Source organism: Schistocerca nitens, chromosome 2 (assembly GCF_023898315.1).
Source record: "Schistocerca nitens isolate TAMUIC-IGC-003100 chromosome 2, iqSchNite1.1, whole genome shotgun sequence".
Taxonomy (NCBI): Eukaryota; Metazoa; Arthropoda; class Insecta; order Orthoptera; family Acrididae; genus Schistocerca; species Schistocerca nitens.
In genome coordinates, this window is record NC_064615.1 from 568478185 (window position 1) to 568503593 (window position 25409).

Consider the following 25409-nt stretch of genomic DNA (forward strand, 5'->3'; position numbering starts at 1 on the left):
TAGCGAGACTGAAAATAGCGTGACGTCCACACCCACCAAAAATTAACTTAATGTATATATATTTAAAAAAGCAGATAAAAATTCGCTTGACATCGTTGTTAGAGGTAGTCTCTACGCCTTGCGATCTGACTGCACTCAGAATTCACAGAAATTATATCGAAGTAATTGAGAGATAGACACCAAATAAATTAATAAGAAATGGTACTGGTCCCCGATGGTACACAGAACTGGTCAGTGTAGTGTTGCAGAAGCAACGAAAAAAGAATGCCAAATTTAAAAGTACGTTAAGTCCCCAAGATCGGCGAAGTTCTATAGAAGCGCGAAATTTAAGGGGAACTTCAACACGATATGCTTTCAATAGTTTCCGCAACGAAACTTTATGTAGAAATGGGGCAAAAAACCTGAAGAGATTCTGGTTATGTGCTCCTTGAAGCTTACACTAGCAGTAAGACAGAGTCAATACCTTCACGGAGCTGTAACAACGACGATGCTACTCGTGGCAGTGTCACTAACGCAGATTTATTAGACACCATTTTCCGAAACTCCTTCACAAAAAAAGACATAGTAAATATTCCAGAATGCTAACTTGAAACAACTGCTAAAACGAGTTACTTAGAAATAGGTATCATCAATGTAGCGAAGCAGCGTGAATCACTAAATAAAGGCAAGGCTTCTGGTCCAGACTGTATATCAGTCAGGATCATTTCAGAGTATGCTGATACAATATCTCCATACATAGCAATAATATGCAACAGCTCGCTCGTCGAAAGATGCGGAAATAAAGACTGCAAAGTTGCACATATTACACCAATATCCAAGAAGGAAAATAGGAGTACAGATCCATATCACTAACGTCGATCTGCAGTAGGATTTTGGAGTATATACCGTGTTAGAACATTATGAATTACCTAGAAGAAAATGATTTATTGGCAGGTAATCAGCACGGATTCAGAGAATATGGTTCTTGTGAAACGCATATAGCTCTTCATTCTCATAAAGTAATGAGTGCTATCGACCGGGGATGTCAGATTGATTCTATACTTTTAGATTTCCAGAAGGCTTTTGACACAAGTGACTTCTTATCAGACTGCATGCCCATGGAGCATCGCCTCAGTTGTGGTTTCGTGATTTCCTGTCAGAAAGGTCACAGTTCGTAGTAATAGACGGATTTCACCGAGTAAAACAAAAGTACTATCTGGCGTTTCCCAGGAGAGTGTTACAGGCCCGCTGCTGTTCCTGGTCTGCATAAACGATTTAGGAAGATTCTTAGCCGCCTCCTCAGACTTTTTGCAAGTGTTTGTCATTTGCGGTCTTGTAAAGTCATCAGATGATTAAAACCAATTGCAAAATGATTTAGACAAGATGTCTGTATAGTGCGAAAAGTAATAATCGACCCTAAATAATGAAAAGTGTGAAGAAATCCACTAAACTTCGCTTACACGACAAATCACACAAATTCAACTAAATTCTTAGGGACTACAGTTACAAATAAGTTAAATTGGAACGATCTCATAGATAATGTTGTGGGGAAAGCAAACCAGATACTGCGATTAACTGGCAGAACACCAATAAAATGCAACAGGTCTACTAAAGAGACCGCTTATATTACGCTTGTACGTTCTCTTCTGGGGTATTGCTGTGCGGTGTGGGATCCGCATCCGATAGGATCGACGGAGGACATCGAAAAATTTCAAAGAAAGGCAGCTCGTTTTGTACTGTTGCGTAATGGTGGATATGATACGCGAATTTGGGTGGCAATAATTAAAACAAATGCGTTTTTCGTTGCGGCAGGACCTTCCCATGTAATTTCAGTCATCAACATTCCTCTGAAAGTGTGAAAATGTTTTGTTGACACTCACATGCATAGGGAGAAATCATCATCATAATAAAATAAGAGAAATCAGTGCTCGCGCGGAAAGATACAAGTGTTCGTTTCTCCCACTCGCTGTTAGAGAGTGGAACGGTAAAAAATAGCTTGATGACGATTCGATGAACTCTCTGCCAGGTACTTAATTGTGAATTGCAGAATAACCACGAAGATGTAGATGAAGATCCAGCGTGCACGAGTTTCATGGTTCACTCTGTGTGTACACAGAAAATTCAGTGCGTTGGTGGCCTAACGCATGCCTCCGGCAGAAGACAGAAAGAAGATAGAAGGTGTCTTATTTTATTTTGTCTGAGAACGACATACTAAACTGGCAGTTGAGTTTCCTACCACATGAATTTAATAACGATATTACAGAACCTTGCACACATTTGTCACTGCAAAAATAGCACAGCTGCATATCCCAGCATTCCTTTACATCTTGCTCTCGCCATGAACATTACTTACGGGAATATTTGTGTAATGTGATATATATGTAATGTGATATTTGCGAAATCAGTCTACCGGTGTATCAGCTTGACTCTTTCAGAGTATGGTGGTACTACAGAATACGGTAACGAACATTCTAAACGATTCCCAACCAGTAAACATGGTATTATAGCAGTTCGAAAATATTCCAAATACGAAATATGTTCAACTACAAGTAAAGTACTTTAAAAATATTGCAAAAGACTGAGTTCTTTGGGTTTGTTGTACTCTCTTTGCTCCGGGTATTTGGTGTCTAAAATTGAGTACTCGTTAAGGTCGTCATGTGACGTCAGTACCATCCAGACAGGCGCCACCTGAGCGTCATACAAGAGACGTAATGGCGTGGCGGTCTGGTAGGCGTTGTTGGGTACGCCCAGTAGCGCGTGGCTGGAAGTTTTGATCAAATATGCTTCCAAAAGAAGTCGACGCTGAAGGTACGAGCATTGTTTCGTCCACTTATTCTGCTACGGTGATGGGAAAAGTATCAATAGTGTTTTTTGAGTCCATCAATAAATAATCTTCCACATTAAAGTACTGTTTAGTCGCCGTGGCTCCATGAAAATTCTGCGTTAACTTAGTGATATATCTGAGTAGAAATGAAGAAATGATCATCAAGATAAAATAAGAGAAATTAGGGCTCGCACACAAAAATTTCAGTGCTCGTTTTTCCCGCGTGCCGTTCGAGAGTGGAACGGTAGAGAGAAGGTGGTTCATTGAACCCTCTGCCAGGCACTTTATTGTGAATAGCAGAGTAATCACGTAGATGGAGATGTAGATGTAGAATACGGCGGTTCTCATGAAATCTCCTCCACTATTACGAAACTTTCAATCATTTACCAATGTTTCTTCATAGCCACCTTTAAAGGGATTTCATTAGAGATCGAAATCCATCAATTCCTACTCCATAATAAGAGGTGCTACCCCTTGGAATGTTACGTCTACTCATAATCAAAGAGCAGTTTCCCTTCAGTGTACATAGGTAGACAATAAAACATACACTCTGTATATTATTACGGTGGAATATGACGTGTTGTGGGTAACTATCACCTTAAATATCCATTGCTGTGCTCATTGTATATGATAACGACGACAGATGTAATATTTCCATTTATTATGATTCACAAGCTTTTCCACTAATTCACCCTACAAAAATGATATACATATAAATATTTATATACTGTTTGAACTACTGGAACAGTGTTATCTTTCTGATTAAAACAAAATACCCTCTTCACTCCTGAGATAGAACAAATTCACACGAAATTTTTCTGTTTACATTTTGAAAGGGTCAACTGCATATGCTAATGTATACAGGAAATAAATTAATATTATTTTTGAAATATATGGTTCCCAGTACATGGTTGTCGTTGATGCTACGGAACAGCTTCATAAATACGAAAAATCACACAATAGTGGTAATAATTTGCTACTGCCAGTAATTAAATCTTTATTTTTTATGATAAGTTTCAGTCAATTACTTGTCACAAGACATAAATACAGACAAAGTTTTGATGCCACCCATGTCTTGGAATTTCAGTATTTTGAGGTGTTCTTTGTCTCGTCAGATTTTGGAAAGTGGCCAACTTTGCTAGACCTGACATCTACAACTGACTGCAACAGAAATTTTTTTGGATTTTTTTCACGTTTTTTATGTACGCTACATCTTCACTGTCAGAGGAATTCAGTGTAGCCGGTCGGGGTGGCCGAGCGGTTCTGGGCACTACAGTCTGGAACCGCGCGACCGCTACGGGCGCAGGTTCGAATCCTGCATCGGGCATGGATATGTGTGATGTCCTTAGGTTAGTTAGGTTTAAGTAGTTCTAAGTTCTAGGGGACTGATGACCTCAGAAGTTAAGTCCCATAGTGCTCAGAGCCAATTCAGTGTAGAAGGGCACCTCTAATGATGCCAACTGGCATGACATATTATCCCCCAATCACAAGCCCTATAAAATGACCGAGTATTTTTACTGGTCATTTATCTGACACACGTACCAACATCTCCTATGTTTTCATTACAGCTTTTCTCTCACATTGGTTAAGCATAATCTAACTTCTTTTTCTCTTCTCTTGGCCACATCTTTCATGTTACAGGAGAGCAGCTTCAAAGCATGGTGAAAGTGGCAGTACACTTCTATTGTCTTGCGACTTAATAAATCAAATATAATCGTCTCCCCCAAATCTATTTCTCCATTCGTCCCATTGAAGTAGCATGTTATTTTTAGTTTCTTTACCGTTAGAACCTTACTGTTCTTCACGACTGTAGCTGTCTGATAAATTTTTCTGTCCGCTAACATGTCTACAGTTTTGTGTTTGTGAAAGACCTGTCAGTCTCCACAACGCTGGTTATCTAGAGGAACATATCTTGTCAACATCTTAAGAACGGTGCACCAAGATCATATTCTTTATTGCTTCTTTCAGCTGAATCAGTACATACGCCAATATAAATTATGAAGTCTAACTCCAGAATTTCAGATGCAGTCAAAATAAAGCATTATGACCTGAGGTCCACGTATAAGGACCTCCACAAAATGTGTTATTTCATAGTAACCAACAAAATTTATGCAAATCTGAACTATTTTTCAGTATCTAGATTAGTCAGCGAACTGTAGGTAAAATACAGATTTCCAGTCTAATATTTAGGCATCATAATTATTTACACAACTTTCAGGTTTGTAGAAACATACATTTTCAGTCTATGTCCAAGTTTAAACTAACATACAAACCGTTGCTTGCAAGGCCCTGGGCTTTAGTATTAATAATAAGAACCTAAAGCCCCACAATCGTAGATCGTAGGTCTATAAACGAAAAAAAATGCGAGTGTTTAAGGAGAAAAAAATACTGAACGAAAATCCACATTTGTGAACCAAGAGAGCGAATATAGTGTGAGAATAACATACATGGTGGAATGTGAATGATGAGGGGGTGACAAGTAAAAATGTTCGAACGGTGTGACCATTAACGTTGACATAACAGTAATTGGTGTCGCTGGTCTGTTTGGAGACATTTCAGAATAATTTTAAGTCCAAGATCTTTATATGTTTCCATAAGCACTGCAAAGCATTGGAAGAAAATGTTTTGACACTTCTTTTTGTGTGACAAATCATCATCCCACTACATACAGCATTTATAAATGAAAACTGAAAGTAGAGGGAGAACTCCGTGGGATGCAAAAGCCGGGGAGATGAGCAAGTGGTCAGCACCGGCTATACAGCTAGTAATAACACAAAGGTGAAATTTTTCATTCGGTAGCGACAGCTGATATCGATTCGCGAACAAGTGAGCTTCTAGAGTTATTATAGCTAAAATAACGTTAAGGCTTCTATCGTATTATCACGAACAAGGCTTAGAGCTTAAAGTTATAATGCAAGGAATTGATTTGGATATGGTAGGAGTCATTGAAGTGAAACGGAATGAGGCAAAACCTGCACGGCAAGACACTCATCGAAATATATCGAATAATTTTTGAGGTCGCACGACGTACGGAGGTGCTACTCCGAGGTGAAGGGCTTAGCACAGGAGCCGAAGTCGTGGCAGTTTGCATCCACTATTCAGTCTCAAATGCCACAAAAAACAATGGTGAAATAAAAAAAAGTTAACTGTTCAGTGTAAACTTTAACCACTAATTTTGTATTACATTAACATTAAACTTACCAGCATTAGCATATTTGTCTGTGGATAAGGCATAGCTATCTACCATATGTATTCAGTCACATATATAACTCTTAAAGATTAAAATCGGGATCCACGAGAAACGTTATAAAAGAATTACAATGAGAGTATATTTGTCTGTGGATAAGGCATAGCTATCTACCATATGTATTCAGTAACATATATAACTCTTAAAGGTTAAAATCGGGGTCCACGAGAAACGTTATAAAAGAATTACAATGAGAGTAGCACTTGCAACCTAAGTCCTCAATTATTTGCTGGGTGTATTCCAATCTCTGTCTTCCTCTACAGTTTTTGCCCTCTACAGCTCTCTCTAGTACCGTGGCATGTCTTAACAGATGTCCTCTCATCCTGTCCCTTCTCTTTATCAGTGTTTTCCACATATTCCTTTGCTCTCCGATTCTGCGCAGAACCTCCTCATTCCTTACCTTATCCGTCCATCTAATTTTCAACATTCGTCCATAGCACCACATCTCAAATGCTTCGAATCTCTTCTGTTCCGGTTTTCCCACAGTCCATGTTTCACCACCATACAATGCTGTACTCCAGACGTACGTTCTCTGAAATTTTTCCTCAAATTAAGGCCGATATTTAATATTAGTAGACTTCTCTTGGCCAGGAATGCCTTTTTTGCCATTGCTAGTCTGCTTTTGATGTCCTCCTTGCTCCGTCTCTCATTGGTTATTTTACTGCCTACGTAGCAGTATTCTTAAACTTCATTTACTTCGTGACCATCAATCCTGATATTAAGTTTCTCGCTGTTCTCATTTCTACTACTTTTCATTACCATCGTCTTTCTTCGGTTTACTCTCAATTCATGCTCTGTACTCATTAGACTGTTCATTCCGTTCAGCAGATCCTGTAATTCTTCTTCACTTTCACTCAGGATAGCAATGTCATCTGCAAATCGTATCATTGATAGCCTTTCATCTTGAATTTTAATTCCACTCCTGAACCTTTCTTTTATTTCCATCACTGCTTCCTTGATGTACAGATTGAACAGTAGAGGCGAAATGCTACATCCTTGTCTTACACCCTTTTTAATACAAGCACTCCGTTCTTGGTCGTCCACTCTTCTTATTCGCTCTTGGCTGTTGTAAATATCGTATATGACCCGTCTCTCCATATAGTTTACCCCTACGTTACTCAGAATTTCGAACATCTTGCACCAATTTACATTGTCGAACGCTTTTTCTACGTCGACAAATCCTATGAACATATCTTGATTTTTCTTTAGTCTTGCTTCCATTATTAACCCCAAAGTCAGAATTGTCTCTCTCGTACCTTAACTTTTCTAAAGCCGTACTGATCGTCATCTTGCGCACCTTTAATTTTCTTTTCTATTCTTCTGTATATTATTCTTGTCAGCAACTTGGATGTATGACCTGTTAAGCTGATTGTGCGACAATTCTCGCACTTGTCAGCTCTTTCCGTCTTCGGAATTGTGTGGATGATGCTTTTCCGAAAGTCAACTGGTATGTCACCAGACTCATACATTCTACAAACCACCGTGGATAGTCATTTTGTTTCCACTTCCCGCAATGATTTTAGAAATTTTGATTGAATATTGTCTATCCCTTCTGCCTTATTTGACCTTAAGTCATCCAAAGCTCTTTTAAAATCTGATTCTAATACTGGATCCCCTATCTCTTCTAAATCAGCTTCTATTTCTTCTTCTATCACGTTAGACAATTCTTTCCCCTCATAGAGGTTTTCAATGTATTCTTTCCACCTATCCGCTCTCTCCTCTGAATTTAACAGTGGAATTCCCGTAGCACTCTTAGTGTTATCACCCTTGCTTTTAATGTCACCGAAGGTTGTTTTGACTTTCCTGTATGCTGAGTCTGTACTTCCAACAATCATTTATTTTTCGATGTCCTCACATTTTTCCTGCAGCCATTTCGTCTTAGCTTCCTTGCGCTTCCTATTTATTTCATTCCTCAGCGACTTGTATTTCTGTATTCCTGAATAGCCCGGAACATTTTTGCACTTCCTCCTTTCATCGATCAATTGAAGTGTTTCTTCGGTTACCCGCGGTTTCTTCGCTGTTATCTTCTTTGTACCTATGTTTTCTTTCCCAGCTTCTGTGATGGCCATTTTTAGAGATGTCCATTGCTCTTCAACTGTACTGCCTACTGAGCTATTCCTTATTGCTGTATCTATAGCCTTAGAGAACTCAAACCGTATATCGTCATTCCTTAGTACTTCCGTATCACACTTGATTCCTCCTGACTAATGTCTTAAACTGCAGCCTACTCTATGTCTGCTCATGGGTACGCCTTACAAACCAGTATCTGATTTCGGAATCTCTGTCTGACCATGATGTAATCTAACTAAAATCTTCCCGTATCACCCGGCCTCTTTTAAGGATAGCTCCTCCTCTTCTGATTCTTGAACAGAGTATTCGCTATTAAGGGGCTCCGGAACGCCCTATACTTGCAATGTTAAAATAACGCTTATAAATTACATCTTTCCTCACAAAGTATTTGAGGTAGGAAGTTGAACTATTTACAGATTAGTTGTTGGAATATGGGCTACAACTTAACACAGGGATTTTACAAAATTTTAGTTCAGTTATTAAAGATGATTTTTTTCAATTGTAATGAAAATTCACAACATTTTTTTGCAATTTTTTATTTATATATTCAAAAATATACAGTTTTTTGGAAAAAGGCTGTGTTAAATTATGCAGAAGGTACTGTGTAACACTTACTGAAAGTTTGAAACAAATATGTTTGGAAGATCCTTAGAAAACATGTAATTAGTATGAGAAAATAAAAGTTTTGGGAATCGAGCGACAAAGATTGGATTAACTTTTTAGTGCATTCCAGGTCCATAGGATGGATTATCTTCATCCTCTGCAAACTCCTCCTCCAGCTTCCTCTTGTTCCTCCTCCTGTTTACTCTTGCTTGTATTTCTAAACTCTTTACAGCCCTGTCTGCAGCCCGAAGGCGTTCCTTGTCTAAAGCAAGCATCGCTCGTACCATGTTAGAACCTATCTTCAGTCCCATATTTCTAAATACCTTGCACCTTACAATGTTGCCATCATTGAAAGTCGCAACAGCAGCATACACACCAAAGTGAAGTGTTTCTATTCCAACAAATACAGTCTTGGGGATTCTCGACCATATAACACTATTTACATTTTCATTGGGGTTTTGAGTTTCTCCGTGAATACACTTTTTCAACAGGTCAGGTGCTGCTAAGTCTCTGAAAATAGGTTTTATCACCTCCATTATTGCATGAGGCAGACTATGCTTATGAGTGTACACTTCACCAGTTAGCAATCCTTTGTTATATTTACACCAACTGTCTTCTTCTTTGGGACACAAGCTATGTTGGGGATTTTCATCGTCTTTATTGTTTACAGTAATAACACATACCTTTGGCTTTCCAATATTTCTCCTTTTCTTAAAAGCCTTCAGAGGATTTCTAATAACTTTACTTTTACTCATTATTATACTTCAACAAAACAGAGACTCAAGAAACAGAATTAATTACGAATATTTTCGAGATAACGACAGAGTAAATAAACATGAAACAATCGACAATCACACCAGCGATATATATTGAACCATCACAGGTTAGCCACAACACATACTTTATCTCACATCACTAAAATGTACCTGATGAACACGGACGATAATAATAACACTATTTGACAACAGTTTAACAGCGCCACAGTGGGTCACGCCCATGTAGAACACATTTCAAAAAAAAAAATTTAAAAATAGTTGTAGTCTTCGGAATTGAATAAATTATATATCTATTAAAAGGTAATAGTCTGCAGATTCAGAAAACGCAAAAAAGTAAAAATTGAACTTTTCATGATTTTGAGCCTTTCCGGAGCCCCTTAATAGCTGAACCTTGTTACAGAACTCAATTAGTCTTTCTCCACTCTAATTCCTTGTCCCAAGCCCATATTCTCCTGCAACCTTTTCTTCTACTCCTTGCCCTACAACTGCATTCCAGTCTCCCATGACTATTAGATTTTCATATCCCTTTACATACTGTTTTACCCTTTCAATATCCTCGTACACTTTCCCTATTTCATCATCTTCAGCTTGCGACGTCGGCCTGTATACCTGAACTATCGTTGTCGGTGTTGGTTTGCTGTCGAATCTGGTAAGAACACCCCTATCACTGAACTTTTCACAGTAACACACTCTCTGTCGTACCTTCCTATTCACGCCGAATCCTACTCCCATTATACAATTTTCTGTTTCTGTTGATATTACCCTATACTCATCTGACCAGAAATCCTTGTCTTCTTTCCACTTCGCTTCACTGACCCCTACTATATCTAGATTGAGCCTTTGCATTTCCCTTTTCACATTTTCTAGTTTCCCTACCACTTTCTAGCTTCTGACATTCCACGCCCCGACTCGTAGAAAGTTATCCTTCCGTTGATTATTCAACCTTTTTCTCATGGTAACCTCAACCTTGGCAGTCCCCTCTCGGAGCTCCGAATGAGGCACTATTCCGGAATCTTTTGCCAATGGAGAGTTCATCACGACCCTTCTTCAATTACAGGCCACGTGTCCTGTGGAAACACGTTAAATGTCTTTAATGCAGTGGTTTCCATTGCCTTCTGCATCCTCATTTCGTTGATAATTACTGATTCTTCCGCCTTTAGGGGCAGTTTCTCAGCCCTAGGACAAGGGTGCCCTGAACCTCTGTCCTCTCCTCGGTCTTACAGGAAACGAGGCCGCTGACGCTGCTACCAAGGCTGCAGACCTCGTACCTCAGCCGGCTAGTTCTTACATTCCCTCCGATGATCTCTGTGTTGGCATCTGTCAGCAGGTGGTGTCACTTTGGCATCACCACTGTTCCTCTCTTAATGGGAACAAGATCCGTGTTATCAAGCCTCTCCTAACGGCTTGGACGACCTCCTGTCGGCCTTCTCGCCGCGAGGCGATCATTTAACTAGGTTTATTATTGGGCACTGTCTTTTTAGCCATCGCCATTTGTTATGTGGTGCTCCCCCAGCACTTTGTGCACATTGCGCTCGACTTCTGACTGTCCGCTATTTCCTGACGGAACTCCCTTTTTGTGTTTGCCGTCTGAGTTATCGGCCGTTTTAGCGAACGACTCGCGGGCTGTCGACTGCGTTTTACATATTATCCGTCGTAGCAGTATGGCGAAGGCCATTTAATTTTTAGTTCTGGACCTCAGTTTCTCTATGGCTTATTTTATAGGCCTTTCTCCACGTCCCTGTTTGTAGCTGTCTTCCCCTTCCGTCGATTGGGATTGATGTATAGTCGTTTTTTACTCCTCTCTTTGTCTTCATGTTCTCCAGTTTGGACGTGGGTGCATATGACCCTAATTGTTTTTGCGGCCTGAAACAAAACAAATACTCACATCACGTGAATGTCACGCAAAAACGTTGTATTCACAGAAGTACTTTCCATATCGCTGCACAAAGCAATCGACTATCGTGAATTAATCTTAAAAAATGTTATGCAGTACCCGACTTCAGAGAAAACATCGCGATCTCTCGGTGTTTTATAACGCTACAGCACGCGACATGCCAGTGTTTATCCATAACAGTGCGGCACTTGCTGCTGGCTTGTCGGAAGCGTCATAAAGGATGTTGATATTATTCTGAATGTAACAAGACAAACACAAGAACATTTGGACGAAATGCAGCTACAAAATTAATTAAACAGGTGGCTACCTTTTGTAATTAGTGCAAATTTAAATTCCATTTTTGTACTTAATTAAAACTGAAACAGTTGTTTTTTAACCTTGATACCGCCGTTTCCATTCAGTGATGTCGTTCAAACGGGAAGTGCACTGTCATGCACAAGGGACTGATGGCCATTTAACTTGTTAAACGCTGTCCTTCTCTTGTAACACATTTAAAGTTTTCATCACCTTAGTTAAAATGTAGATATGTTATATTTGTTACTGAATGTTCTTGCTAAGTGCCGTTTCACAACCGATTGGCACTTTATTTTAAAAACAGTAGCAGTCTTTCTATAGTCAGGTACAAAACTATCACCGCCGTGTACATATGTTTACATCATTATTTCCAATCGTATGTCAAGTCCGTCTTACATTAATGATAAACATTGTAAGCATTTTGTTCAACTGGGATTTTAAGGAAAGTTTGACTGAAATTGACTTAAAGAACATATTTGTAAATCAAAATGTGAAGGTGTGTATTCTGCGATGATGTTTTCGTACCTGAAGATGATCTGAAAGGCCTGAAGTGGTTGTGAAGTTAAAAGAATTCACCTGGCAACTGTCCATGTATCTCTGGGTTATGAGTTTAATACAATATTTATTAAAGAAGGAATAAGCAGGCTGATTAGAAAACTTAATAATGGATTAATTATTATAAACCTTTTTATCTGTTTATAATGAAAGTGAACAAGCCTTTGATCAACTATTACGGACGGAAGTGGAATTTTATTGGAAACATTCAACATAAATGAAATCCTGTTGCAAATACGTAACGGAATTCCAGTTTGACGTACAGAAAGTAAGGTTTGTTCCCAGTCGGGTCGGATATATTCTTAGTTTACGGACAGGGTGTTGTGCAGTCCTTCCATTCTTATTGTCGTAACTCATGTTCAACTGTTGTATGTCCAAGTACCGAAGGCCAATGGATTTTAAAAAAGTATGGTTCGTGTTGAAAAGATGAATAGAGTCACGTATTCGGATAAAATAATTGAAGACAAGGTTTCTAATGAATAGCTGGGACCTCCCGCATATCATTTTAAACATGTTATCAGAAAAAGAAACTGCAACCAAAACACCATCCGTCATCTGGGAATTGTGGTATTAGCACCTTTGTACAGAGCGATCACAAAGTACCATTACCCCCTATGTCTTACATACGTGAGAATTAAGTGTTGTTTCTCATTGTTACAGGTGCTGATATGTAGCGACGGAAAAATCGCGAAACCCAGAAATGATTTGAAGAATACTCAGTATTGTAGAACACTCAGTATAATGTCGTTTATTGAAACTGAACTACACTTCTCGAACAATCACTATATACACACAAAAACAATTAATTTGTAGATGACCATTCATCAAGAGCGTCGGTGAGGGCCATCGGAGCTGGTCCTAGCTCGGTGAGGAACTGGCTGTACTGCTGCTGTGCTGGCTTTATAAAGCCGGTGGAGGCCGGCGGAGTACTCCAACTTTCCCTGTATCTGTGAGGCGACCTTGCAGAAAAAGGTTCGCATTAGTCTCTAACAAGTTCTGTTTGTTTTGAAGAATTGTTTTCCTCTTGGTTGCGCCTGCAAGTGCTTCTGTATGTTATATGGCACACAGGTGTGTCTTGAGTGTAGTCTGCCTGGCAGGGGCCGTCTGTGGCAGACATAACATGATTAACGTAGAACAATAAAATTTCGGGAATACTTTTGTCAGACGTAACATACCTCCCTCCCTGGGGGGGGGGAGGGGCAGCTGCGTGAAAAATCGATAGCTGCTATGTCGTGGAGATCTGCAGCTGCGGCTCCCTGGAGGAGGCTGTGGAGGCTGCCTCTTGGAGAATATCGTGCTGCACATCCTGCGTTGCATGCTGACCTGTGTACTGGTTGTGATGGCGGCATGGGTGGGACCAGTGGCATCAGTTCAGCTTCATCGGTGGCCATTGGCTGTTGGAGAAGCGCCGAAGAGGGGCCGGGCAGCTGGTCCGTCGGCTACAGCTGCTGTGTTGGTGGTGCTAGTGGCGGCGACTGATGCCCTTAAATGTGACCCATGCAACGATTAGATGGCATTAGTGAAGGGGTCTGTGTAGGTGGTCCGGAATGGGTTGTAGAGGTGGCGGTGGTCCGTGTCACAGGGTAGCGAGGACGCAATTGATTTCGTTGGCGACGGACTATGTGGCCATACAAGATAACATCAATAATTTGGCGACCCCGGGAACGTTGGATGACGGCGGGCAGCCAACCTAATTTAGGGCCAAAATCTTGGGTCCATACTAAGGAGCTAGGAAAGAACCAGGACTGTCCGTGGCCATACAAGATAACATCAATAATTTGGCGACCCCGGGAACGTTGGATGACGGCGGGCAGCCAACCTAATTTAGGGCCAAAATCTTGGGTCCATACTAAGGAGCTAGGAAAGAACCAGGACTGTCCAGGAGGAATCTGAATTCTTGGAGAGGGCAAGAGAAGATGTAGGAGGGTCCTGGGTTGGCAGCCATGGAGTGCTTCCACTGGGCTTTTGTCCCCTATCGGAATGGCTCAATAGGAACTGAGGAATGGCGTCAGAGCATCTTCAAGTGATTGGTCTTTGGTATATTTGAGCATTTCTGTCTTTAAAGTTCAGACCAGGCTTTCGCTTCCCCATTGGATTGGGGATGGAAGGGCGGGGTGAGAAGATGCTGGATGCCATTGTCGGTGCAAAAGGAGAGGAAGTCCTGGCTTCGAAATTGTGGTCCATTGTCCTTGACTATGGCTTTTGGTAATCCTTCCAAGCAAAATATTTTTGCAAGGGCTGATAAGGTAATGTGCATGGTGATTGCTGAACACCTAATGACGTATGGGAAATGGGAAAATGCATCCATGACTAGGAGTCAATGGTGGCCCAGAAATGGTCCTGTGAAGTCAAGGTGGATGCGTTCCCAGGGGCTGTTCGGCATGGGCCAGGGAGGGAATTTTTGGGGGGAACGGGGCAATTGTCGGGCACAGACAGTACAGTGCTGCACCATATCTGTGATGTCAGACATGAGGCCGATCCAAAAAACATGCCTTCTTGCGAGGGATTTGGTGCAAAAGATCCCCCAATGCCCTTGGTGAAGAATATGGAGGATTGTCGGCTGAATCTAAGAGAAGGAGGACTCCATCCACCACCAAAAGCTGGTGTTGGATGGAATAGTACAACCAGAGGTGGCGTTGATCCTGAGGAGGCGGTGAGGATGGCCAACCATGGAGAACGCAGTGTCCGACGACTCGGAGGAGGGAATCTTCTGCAGTGGCTGCAGCTATTTTGACAGCTGTAATGGGAAATGCCTTCAGGGCCTCTTGGACCTTGGACGTCATCATCAATCTGAAAAACAAGGAGGTCCAACTGGTCAAAAGCAGGGTCCAGACCTTGTGGTAGACGCGACGAGGCGTCGACGTTGGGGTACTGGGAGGTGGTATGGAAATGCGTGGTGTAGCGAAATTGGGATAGGAACAACGCCCAATGCTGGAGACGTAGGGATGTTTTGGTCGGTAATAGCGTGGAAGGCGTAAGTAAAGAGAGGTGCGATTTGTGGTCAGTAATAATGTGAAAGGACTTGCCATAGAGAAAGGGATACAACTTGGAACAGTCAAAAACCATGGCAAGTGCTTCTTTCTCGATTTGGGAATATTTGATTTGTGCTGTGGAGAGAGCTTTTGAGATGTATGCTATGGTGCGCTCTGTGCCATCTAGCAAATTTGTGAGACAGGATGGCTCCCACACCATACTCAGAAGCGTCCATAGCAAGTATCAAAGGAAGATGCAGAGGATTGGAGCTGCTGTTTGAGGGTATGGAAGGTGGTCTTACAGACTGGGGTCCAACAGAATGGGACATGTTTGCGGCAGAGGTGATACAGAGGTGCTGCCACTTGAGCTGCAGAAGGAACGAATTTCCTGTAATACGAAATGTTGCCCAAGAAGGATTTCAATTGATGAAGGTCCCGGGGATAAGGCAGGTTGTTAATGGCGTCGATATAAGAGAAAGATGAAGAAATGCCATTCTGGGAAATGATGTGACCCAGATAGGAAATAGATTGCTGGAAAAATGAACATTTAGAAATATTACATTTCAGACCTCCAGTTCGAAGGCGGAGGAAGAGGAGGTGGAGATTGGCTATGTGCTCTTCGGAGGAGGACCCTGTGACGACTATGTCGTCTAAGTAATTTATACAGCCTGGGATATCAGTGAGAAGTTGTTCAAGCTATCTTTGAAATATTGCAGGAGCACTGGCTAAACTGAACACGAGTCGGTTTAGTTGGAAGAGGCCGAAAGGAGTATTTACAACAGTGTATCGTCAGGAGGGAAAATCAAGAGGAATTTAGAGATATGCTTCTGCTAGGTCGATTTTGGTAAAGTAGGGACCCCTGCCAATTTGTGAAAAAGATCTTCCGGTCGTGGAAGGGGACAGTCGTCAACGAGAAGCTGTGGGTTAACTGTAGACTTAAATTCACCGCAGAGGCGAAGGCGGAGGCCTGGCTTCTACTACACGATGACTAAAGGTGTGGACCACAAGCTGAATCGCATGGGCTGGAGAACCCCTTCATCTTGAAGACGTTGGAATTCTTCTTTGAGCGGCTGTTGTAGTGTCACTGGTAGCTGGCGTGCACAGAAGTAGCGGGGCCGGGCGGCGGGACAGAGTTGGAGCGAGGCCTCAAAGTCCTTGGCGCAGCCTATGCCCGGTGAAAACAGGTACTGGAATTCATTACAGAGTGCATCAACTTCAGAAAAAGGAACGTGCTGAGACACTAGGTGAACATCGTCCACAATGGAAAATCCGAATAAGCGGAAGGCGTCCAGTCCGAATAAGTCTGCTGTGGAGGAATTGTTGACAACCAGAAACATGACTGGATGGTGAATCGATTTGTACTTGACTTGAGCCGTGAATTGTCCTAGGAGAGCTATCTCTTGCGTATTGTACGCCAGTAGGCGCTTAGGGGCTCGAGAGAGGGATGGTGAACCAATGTTGGCATATGAAGTGTAATTAATCAAAGAGACTGCAGCGCCTGTGTCCACTTGCAGACGCAGAGGCTTGTCGTTGATAGTGACGTCTATAAAAAAATTTTGTGTCGAGGAGTTGTCTACCTGGTTGATGTCCATTGGGGTGTTGTTCAAGCCGCCTGGATACGGCCTGGGCTGGCGGTTGCTGGAGGTGGTGGTTTTTGCGCGACAAACGGACGCTAAATGGCCTTCCCTGCCGCAGAATGTATTGCGCCCAGCAGTCTGGGCAATCTTCTCTATCATGTGTTGAATAGCAGGTGGGGCAGAAGGGCAGGCGGAGACGATCCCCACGACGACGTTGCTGGTTGTGTTGTTGCTGCAGTGGTTTCTGGCCTCGGCCGGGATGGTGCGACTCGGCGTCTTGTTGTGGAGGCGGTCTCCGACCGCGGCGGCGGTAGGAGCGCAGGGTTCAGCCCTGGATTGCTGTGACGTCTTCGGTGTCCGTCGTGGCGTCGTCATGGATTGCTGCTACATCTGCCCTGGATTCCAGTCGACGATCGGCGTCTGTAGATATTTCGAACTTATAGGCTAGTTCTATGACTTGCTCGAGGGACGGTTCTTTTAACTTGAGGGCGTCGTGGCGGAAAGCAGCGACTGGCGCTGCCTGTATCAAGTGGTCACGCACCATGTCATCAGCGTATGATTCCTAGGAAAAATGTGTGTGAAACTTACATTTCCTGCTGAGACCTTGCAACTCGGCGGCCCACTGGCGATAGGTGTGCTCGGGTTTCTTCCGGCATTGGTAGAACTCGAAGCAGGCTGTGAGCACATGATATCGGCGTTTGTAGTAGGCATTTAACGTCGAACGGATGGCAGTGAAGGTGAGGGAGTCAGGGTCCAGTGGCTGTAGTTTCGTGAGCAGGACATACATCTTCGATTGGTTCCATGACAAGAAAAAAGCGCGCTGCCTGTCTTCTAGGGTGACTTGATGAATCGTGAAGTGTTGCCGGATACGTCGTTCGTATGTTTTCCATTCTTCAACTTCATTGTTGAATGCTTGGAATGGCGGTGGCGTCGCGGAGCGGTGGCGGCTTCGGATTTCGGCGATCAGTTGTGTCTGAGTTTCCAAAAACTGGTGCAGAAGTCTTTGAAAGAATTGTTGCCATTCCGTAACCGCTGCTGTCGTAACCATGATGTTCGTCGGTTCGTTCCACTATACTCGTCGCCACTGAAGAATACTCAGTATTGTAGAACACTCAGTATGATGTCGTTTATTGAAACTGAACTACACTTCTCGAACAATCACTATATACACACAAAAACAAATAACTTGTAGATGACCATTCATCAAGAGCGTCGGTGAGGTCCGTCGGAGCTGGTCCTAGTTCGGCGAGGAACTGGCTGTACTGCTGCTGTGGTGGCTTTATAAAGCCGGCGGAGGCCGGCGGAGTACTCCAGCTTTCCCTGTATCTGTGAGGCGACCTCTGCAGAAATAGGTTCGCATTAGTCTCTAGCAAGTTCTGTTTGTTTTGAAGAATTGTTTTCCTCTTGGTTGCGCCTGCAAGTGCTTCTGTATGTTATATGGTACACAGGGGGGTCTTGAGTGTAGTCTGCCTGGCAGGGGCCGTCTGTGGCAGACATAACATGATTAACGTAGAACAATAAAATTTCGGGAATACTTCTGTCTAGGTAACATGTTTAAGTGACTGAGACTGGAAGAATACAGTTTAATCTAATAGCAAGGTAACCCATTGCAAATTTACGAAGTCCTGCTAAATTAATAACCTATGTAACCGCCAGAATGTTGAACGTGCATGCATTGTGTTGTACAGGCACTGGATGTCAGTTTGAGGGATGGAATTCCATGCCTGTGGCACTTTCTCGGTCAATACAGGGACGATTAATGTTGTTTGTGGATGAGACTGGAGTTGTTGGCCGATGATCTCCCAAATGTGCTCGACTGGACACAGATCTGGTAATTGAGCAAGCCAGAGCCACGTGACGAATTCTACAGAGCATGTCGCATTACAACAGCGGTATGTGGAATGTATAAAGGCACATTTGCATGCCGAGCGTGAGTTTCCGCGGAAACGCGAAATATTAATTAAATAAACAATCAGTGACTAATAAATAAAGCCTATGGCACACAACTGCAGCGCTGTGTCGCTGATAAAGACAAAAGAATAATTACGTTACTCTTATGTTTGATTAAGAGAGGAGAGAGCTCAGGTAGAAGTGGTGCGAGAAGCACGTATTTTTTTTTATTGTCTGGCACACCGCCATATTTTCATGTTATAGAAGAATACTGCGAGTTGCAACCACACTAGGCACTCGATTCTGTAATGAATTTATATTTATAAAAGTAAGTAGGATTATGAACTGTAGGCTATTTCATTGAATATATCTGATTTAACTAACTGTGTAACTTTTTTATGTTTAGTAGACAATCACCTCTGTACGACGTATTGGCATGGCTGGCAAATCATTGTAATATTGAGATTAGATCATGAGTCCGTACCTACCGCAGCAGTCTTTGGAAACGATTTAATTACGAAGTCCGATTATTTCAGTTTTCTTTCACGGTCAACTACGAGTTACATTGCCTTTTCCAAATAGCCATTGTCAAGCGTCTGATACAGAATAATTAAACGTCCACGTTCCAGATAAGCAAATACCAATTACAACCAATCATCATACATACAGAATAATTAATCATTAATATTTTATTTCCAATTTTATTTTTATTTATTTTATATTGGCGACTGCGTGTCGGACTTGTTATTTTGTCATTTGTTACATTGTTCTTTTTGTTTCATGTCAAAAATCAACTTTCTGGACCTGGACGTGAATGTATGAGAGATAATGAAAATCTGAAGATATTTTCCAATTCTAAAGTTTTGCCGGAAGACGCAATGAAGCTTCCAGCAAAATAAGGTAAGACGCAGCATCTTTGCATTAGCAGGCTTGACCAGACGTATAATTCAGTGTATTAGCTTTTCAGTAAATTCTGTAGTGTTTCTTTCGCGCATAACAGTTTTCAGTAACAAATTTCATTCTTAGTACTTTTCCCTAAACAATAACGTATCCAACAATACCAATACACGAGTGTACAATATGGCCGACTTCTGTACGATATGATGTAACATGGCCAGCAGCCATTACCAATAATCTCAAATTCAGTTTATATTTTTAAATTAACGGGACAGCCATTGTTGCTACGAGCGATTCATGCTCAACTGCATTTCATTTTAAAATCACTGTCAAATATTTTCTTGAAACATAAATCACGTGTGGCATGGTAATGACTAGAAATCAATACGCAAAAATGGAACAGCAAAGACGTACTATTCAGACACAATCCGACTCGGACGAGAGACAAATGTTAGAAAATGACTTTACGACAGCAACCGGTAGTGACGATTTATCAAACATTGACGCAAGTGTTGACGGAAATTTTGACAATAGGCCGTCCACCACAAAAATTTCAAAGTCTCAGCCAGAGCCCATGTTAATGCATGACGTCACGTCTAATGACGCGGCGGGGGCACAGACGTTGCAAACGGTAAACATTGCCGACATGTTACAAATGATAATGAAACAGAACGCCGAAAACATGGCAACCTTACAGACACAAAATGACGAAATTAAATCTGACCTCATAGCACTCAAGACGAGTAATGACACTTTATGTAAACGTGTGGAACTTATAGACGCCACACTGACCAAACAGATGACTGAACTCAGTACTAAATTTTCCCAGCTTAATACGACACAAGAAAAGACTACAACTGACGTAGCACTTTTACAGACACAAGTAAAAAATCTTAATGTCACGTGTGAAGTTCTTACTGAACAAATTCAAACATATCCTTCAGTACACGACAACCTTGAAAAACGAATTACTGACGTACAGAATAAATTTGACAATGTTGAACAACACCTGACTGACATCTTACAATCTGATGCTACAGCTCATTTTCAAAACATTAATAAAGAATTTCATGATTGGGTAGTGAACAAAGACAAACATTTTGATAGAAGCCTACGTGAAAATTTACCAACAATTGTGCACGACTCCGTAGCGCAATACATTACTAATAACAAACAGCTGATCAGTGACGCAGTACAATCCGTCACTGGACCAATGACACAATTCACCGATCGACCACAGTCTGAATGTAACGAAAATATCAGTCAAAATGTACAGTTCAGGAACCAATATACATTCGAGTATGACACACACATACCGCACACGACAAACACACAAGAACAAAACACACCACGACTACAACACATACCACGATGTACAAACACAAACACAAGCTATTATCATGGTAAACCACAGCAACATTATTGTAATTACTCGCCAGCTGAACATTGCAGTAATTACAGTGGAACAAATCCATATCACAATGCAAAGGAAGAAGAAAGCTTAATGAAACACAGGCAATTTCAGATTTTTATCCCAGAAAAACGAACCATTCATCCGGTGATTTTTCTTAAATCTTTTAGTAACGCATTTCCACGCACTTGGAGTGACCGGAAAAAGATTTCATATATTGTCGGTTACATCCAAGGCGATGCAGCTGTCTGGGCATACAGTCAAGCTGACGTATGTACCACGTACAGTGAGTTCGAGCGTGCTTTTCTGAACAAATTCTGGTCGCAATCCGTCCAGGAGCGACTCAGAAGACAAATTCTAGAACCTGAAACTTTTAACAGTAAAAATGGCAACTTACGCAGATATTTTGAAAAATACTTGAACATGGGACACTTTTTAGACGAACCAGTCGCAACACGCGATATACTCCGTGCGTTGAAGGCCAAATTGCCTTTCAACATTAAAGAAAAACTCCTACATATCCCGGATGACGATTCAGATTATTTTTTAACAGCTTTAGATTCGGTTGACATGTTACTTGAAGATCAGCGCTTCGCGCGGCAAAACAGCAGCCACAATGTTTACACTAGTGGAATGCAAAACATGCAGGCTTGCCAACTCAATTCTGGCGCGCCCACAGTTGGATACGCGGTACAACAAAAACAGCAAACTCACATGCCGTCTCAATACGGAAATCAAAATCAACACGCGTATTCCAATACAAACAATAGTTACAACAGTAATAACACTTCATGCGGCAATCCATACAAAAGGCACCGCGGTAATAACTACAACGGTAACAACTGATATATAGGCAACAACAAAAACACAAACAGAAACAGAAATAATAATAACTACGAGCCAAGACAGCGTCAAGGCTGGACTCGTAACGATCAGTACTTTCATTCAAACACTGCTTTACCACAGCAGCCACCAGGACAAAATTGGAGCATACCTTATGACCGACAGGTAAGTTATAATGCGCAACAGCAACAACAACCGCAAAAGTTTGGAGATCACAATAGGCAATATCCGAATGTGAATATAATAGAAATGACACCTGACACACAACCTCAATCTGTGTCAGTACCTAGTACAAATGCTAATCCAACAAACTAGAAACAGTCACTTCTATGCCCCAGGTCGTGGCTGAGGAATTCTTGGGGGGCGACTTCAATGTTAATCAGTTATTTGGCACCACAGTTGAACATCAGAATAATGATATGCCGAATAATTCTAAACAAAAATTACCTGTTTTATTTATAAGATACAACCACAATAACAATATATCAGATGAACTTTTACAAGACAGTACACAATGTCGTTCAAACACAAATGAAATTGTTTTAGCATCTACCACTGGTGTAGTAGGTGGGATTCCAACTACTATTATTCTAGATACAGGTGCAGCTGTGAGCGTTTTGCCTTTTAATTTCTATAAAAAGATGTGTGAATTGGAACCTGTGCCTGAGTTTCCTGCCCAAAACTGTAAAATAACTACTGCACTAGGTAATAAGTCATGTAGGGTTACGAAGCAAGTTTTTGTAAACATTAAAATAAGTAATGGAACCGTACAATGGCCATTCCTGGTTGTACAAAACCTTGTGACAAATTGCATATTAGGAATAGATATTATGAGCGAGAAGGATTGCATTATAGACTTCTCCAAAGGTAAATGTATTTTAAATGATAGAGGCAGTGTAATTATTATTGATTTGGACAGGAGAACTCTTAAAGCATGACAAACACTGTACAGGGTACAAGGTTCAGTTAGTACTTGACAATGACATTCAAGACACGCACACACACTCATTTGACACAGAGCTAATGGACTTGAAAACATTGCTTGATCATAAGATAAATGAAGCTACAGCTCTCAGTGCACATGAACGTATAAAACTACAGGAAGTGTTATCCAAATATTTACAAGTTTTTGCCAAACGAATAGGTGTTATCAACACGTATGCGTACAAGATTGAAGTTAAGCCTCACAAGATCTTCTACCACAAGACATATAACGTACCGTTATCTCAACGACCTGCTGTGTGGCAAGAATTAAAACAAATGTTAGACTGGAAGGTCATTGAACCATCCACCTCACCTTACTGTAGTCCTCTACTTGTTGTCAAAAAAATCAAATGGAAGCATCAGGTTAGTGTTAGACGCACGAGCAATTAATGAAATAATTTTACCAGTTCACACAAAACCCGAAAATTTAGAAGAGCAATTACAGAAATTTCTAGATGCAAAGTATTTTTCCACAATAGATCTCGCTAATTCATTTTGGCAGGTGAGTATCACTCCTGATTCTCGGAAATATACTTCATTTATGTTCGGGGGGCGAACATATCAGTTTTGTGTTCTACCTTTCGGACTGAATGTCAGTTCTGGGGTATTCATTACAGCCCTGGATACCGTGCTTGGCGATGATTTAGTTGAGACAGTCACACACTATGTTGATGATATACTGATAGCTACACAGTCTTGGAATGAACACCTTGACACACTTCAAAGAATTTTAGAAAAATTTGCACAAGCTGGAGTCACAGCCAATCTTAGAAAATCAAAGTTTGGTTGCAGTGAGATAAAATATTTAGGACATATCATTAATTCACAGGGCATACGTCCTGATCCCAGTAAATTAGATGCTATCAGAAACTTTCCTAGTCCTCGAACTAAAAAGCAGTTAAAATCATTCCTTGGGCTATACGCACACCGAGATCTTAGAGCATTTCATGCGGAATAATGTCAAAGTCACATCCATCAAAACATTGCTAAGCAACTCCAAAAAACTCTGTTGCTACAACACAGATAGTAAGTAGTATAGAAATTTTCATTTCAGCGGTTCCAGTGACGCAGTTGAAGGCAGAAGAACTCTTCTTTCAGCGCGCGCCACCACCTGGAAGACGGAATATTAAAATAAAATTTATGTTTACGTAGCAGTGAATGATATATTAATTTTTTCACGGAACATTTGTGACTGTAGGTATCACTGACTTGGTGTGACACCTGACGAACCGACAGACGTCATCTGTGAAGCGAACTTTTACTTTGAGAAATAGATTAGACGCACATCTCTCAACACGAAAAGCATCTATCAGTAGTCAAGGCCACACAGACACTATACACACACGCACAAAACGCGAGGAATCAAACATTTTCTCTCTTACTATTTTGAATATTTATTGAGTAGTGAAAATGCCTGGTCTTGCCTACTGATGTAATGAATGTTGTGTCTAACCTATCTTAATTTCAGATGACATCACAAAATAAACATCGATAAAATCCCAGCAAAACTGATAAAGAGGACGTAAATATCTGCAATTCATGTAATCAAATGTGACACAATGAGATAATCTATAGCTATGTAATGATGATGAAAACATGTTTATGTGCAACTGTATTATATTTATGCTAAGAAAATATGTGACGTGTGTATGTATGATTACTTATATTTTTTTTTCTTCTCTTTCAATGATGTATAATGTAACTGTTACTATGTAAAAGAAATTTGAACAAAACGAGTGCCAAAAGGACATTGCATAGTGAACCATTGTTCACGGACATTAATGAACATTACTAACTCTGCAACTACGCAGAAACCTATGTGAAAGAAACTGTTAATGACATTCATTATGCATCGTACCTATGTAAACGCGATGAACCATTTCTTTGATTAATAACTACGAACATTTAGGTGAGCTATATTCAGCAAAAAACTGAAAATGTGAAGTGCATAATTCGTGCATCGTCTAGTGACAATACTACAGTACCTAACTTCAAGATGTTAACTGTATTAAACGGACACAAAGTGCCTGTCCAGAAAACAACACGACGGGTGGAAGAATTTTGGTTGGAACTTCAGGGAATGAAATGTTCTCGAAACGTGACGGACACTCTTACCTGGACTGTCCAATGATCCATGCCAGCTATGTGCCGTCCGAGGTTCTGCAACCAAGCTTCCACGGAATGTAAAAAACGAACTGCACGTGGACCAATTACTAACGGGTCACGTCAGATCTGTAATAAACAATGTTTTTTTGTCACAACGAACTGCATCACAACGACTATAATGGAAATGGAAATGGACACGCTTATGTTTTAATCACGTTGTTATACAACGATGATACTAACCTGTGAAAAAATTATTGCGCAGCAGATGAATATGAACTGTAATAACGACACGATGTGAATAGGTCGACGCACCTGAAACATACGGACATTTTTCTTTGAAGTATTTCAAAATAATACTATGTAACTAAGAACATTCAACAATCTGAGTTGTATTGTGATATAACAAATATTGTAAATTTAAAACTAAGTTACCTGTTATAGAATGTAGTCTTCATATGTAATCTTGGTTGAATATTTTCTTTGTGCA